Source organism: Gekko japonicus, unplaced genomic scaffold (assembly GCF_001447785.1).
Source record: "Gekko japonicus isolate JY-2015 unplaced genomic scaffold, Gekko_japonicus_V1.1 scaffold2249, whole genome shotgun sequence".
Taxonomy (NCBI): Eukaryota; Metazoa; Chordata; class Lepidosauria; order Squamata; family Gekkonidae; genus Gekko; species Gekko japonicus.
Genome location: NW_015173741.1, coordinates 105,742 through 108,495, shown reverse-complemented (window position 1 = coordinate 108,495; position 2,754 = coordinate 105,742). Strand labels below are relative to the sequence as shown.

The following is a 2,754-nucleotide window of genomic DNA, read 5'->3' as shown; positions in this document are numbered from 1 at the left end:
ACAATTCACCAGCAAGCACATACAAATCTTCCAGTAGACTGTGTACCTTTCCAGCAGAAGTGGGGGGGGGGGAGTAATTTCCGCCGATTCACTCTTCCTTCTTCAGCCGCCTGTGCCATATCCAAAGGGTCCTCCCTCTGATTTTGGGGGGAAGCGGGGAGGTGGAGGAGGGAGGGTGAGGTGCAGAAGCCAAACTTTTCATGGCTAGTTAGATCTAAGCTATGGAGCAAGGGCCGCTATCTTATTGATACAGTGGGCATTTTAGGAATGAGCACCACCATGAAACGGCTGACATGCAGCAGAGGGAACAATAACAGGTTTAGAAGGTTACAAACATGTGCACTCATGTAGATGTATCCAACACTGTATTCAGATCATTCTTCCTTTGTGGATTTGTTCTCAGAAATTGGGTGTTTGGGGGGAATTGCTCCCCCCCCCATACACTAGCTGGGAATTGCTCTGTATTACAGAGCTGCAAGCTTTCACTGGTTTCAGCAGCTACAAATTTTGTTGGTCAATCAATGAGGCCTAGTTTTTGTTTGTTTGTTTTTTAAAGGAACTTTGAGGCACGGAGTCTATAGATTCCAAGCACAGACAAGGATTTGGGAGGCTGTTTGGGCTCTGATGTGCTACTACTGGAAGAAATAGTTAAGGATATGAATGATATGATATCTTTTCCTTGTCATGCTGAGTGGTAGACCATGAGTGGTACCTTTTGCATGTAAGGCTGGTGCTCTGCCCCTCAGACACAATGCTTCCCCTTGATCATGAACACACGAAGCTGCTGTTTGTTAAGAGAGTGGACTCTGATCTGGGAGCACCAGGTTTGATTCCACACTCCTCCACATGCAGCTGCTGGTGTGACCTTGGGTCAGTCATAAGTTCTTTCAGAGCTGTTCTCTCATGAGGAGTTCTCAAAAGAGCTCTCTCAGCCCCACTCACCTTACAGGATATATGTTGTGGGGAGGGGAAGGCCACTCTGAGACTCCATTGGGTAATGAAGGGTGGGGTATAAATCCAATCTCTTCTTCTTCTTCTAATTATACTGAGTTGACTCACTGGGATAACAAGGTCCGTGTGGTGCACTCTGATGGGCAGTGGCTGTTGACGTCTCCTACTGCTGCTTCCTTTTGACTACAGGTGATGGTAGTAGTTTAAATTCTATGTTGTGTATGTTTGTAAACTAAAATGTATTTTTTTTTAATGGAGGCTTGCTCACAACTTTAATCTGAGTAGGACTTTTGGCTCACAACTTAGACCTTCAGAGGCCAGGTGTACCAATGTAGTAGACTGGGGCAGGTAGACCTGTTCTCCGGAGGAGTTGGTGAAATCTGACTTGATTCTCTCTTATAATGTCTAAATTATTCTTAATATATAGTTTAAATATACTTTAAAAGAATTCATTCTGAGATTTTCACAAGGTTAATTCTGGTCAAATGTAGACTCGCTCACAACTTTAATACTACTAGTCTTGTTTTGCTCACAGGGTAGAATTTCTGCTCACAACACTGTGGAGCTTAGAGGGAACATTGCTAAATCATGCCTAGGACATGACCCTGGGAAGGCACCTGAGACCTTGCCCCCCCCCCCCCCCGCCAACATCTGCATACTCAGGACAGTGGACTTGCCTTGCCCTAGAGTTATTCCCTTCCATCTCAATGGCTAATCCTATCAATCAGATCTCATCTTTCCTCCACGTTTCCTGGATAACGGGAAGTCCGGACTTTTACTCCTTTCCCACGCCCCAAGCCCAGTTGGCTCATCAAGCAGTCTTGTTTCTGTTTCGCTTAGTTTAAATTAGCAGTCCATGAGTCCTCCAACCACCGGAGAACAAATCAGGAAGCCAGCCCAACTTGTCCTTTGCATCTAGAAGAGAATCTCCGGCCTCTTTTGTCCAGTCCTGGGAACTCTGTACAGAGTTCCCAAACTACTGTACATTGTTCTAGCCCTGACTAATCCCCTCAGTTCTTTGTACTGAGGAATCCCCAGGAGTCATTTCGTAGAAAAAGAGGTGCAGGAGCTCATTAGCATAATTCATTAGCATAATTTATTTGCATATGCCACACCCCCTGACATCATCGGAAGTGTGTCAGAAGGCAACACCCACCGCTCAGGCTTGACTGGACTCTTTTGGATTGCTAGCTATTGGGGGGAGGAACGTGCAGATCTGTCCTCACAGAGGAGGGACTTGAATAAAAAGGTCTTAAAGGTACCACTGGACTGTTTTGGACCGGGGGACCGGGTGGGCTCTGCAGCTTACCTGTCTGCTTCTTGCTCTGACTGAGGGCTGCTGGGAGCAGGGGGTGGGGCTTGTTGCATGTGCTCGCCCCCTGGGCTCTTTACTGCCAGAGCTCCGCTCCTGTGCGCTCCTGCAGGAAATGACCCCTGGGAATCCCTCACATTAGCAAGCCCTCTGGACACATTTTTGGGTATAACTAGCCCAGAACAACTCCAGGAGGTTGTTCGTGTTATCTCGGGTGCCTATTAACACGCACCCCCAGTATACTGGGTCCTTCCTCTCAGTGACATGCTGGTCATTTTGCCGTCTCTCCTTCTTCATGGACATTTCCAGGAAACATAGGTATCACCTCAGCCCTCAGTTTTATCCTGCTCCTGTCTTTATTTCCATAGATCTTGTATGTGTGTATGTTCCATGTGTGCTTCTTGTGTGGTATATTCCCTAAATACCCTTTAATAGAACATTCTCTATTTTACCTTTGGACTGGTTATTAAGAGCTCTCATAAAGGGAAAGA

General features: G+C 46.5%; 1 protein-coding gene across 1 annotated transcript in view; it reads left to right on the top strand.

Annotated features, from left to right (window-relative positions):
• The window catches only part of LOC107120690, a 190,185-nt gene that overhangs the window by 150,290 nt on the left and 37,141 nt on the right, over positions 1–2,754 (top strand). The gene's annotated exons all lie outside the window — the stretch shown is intronic.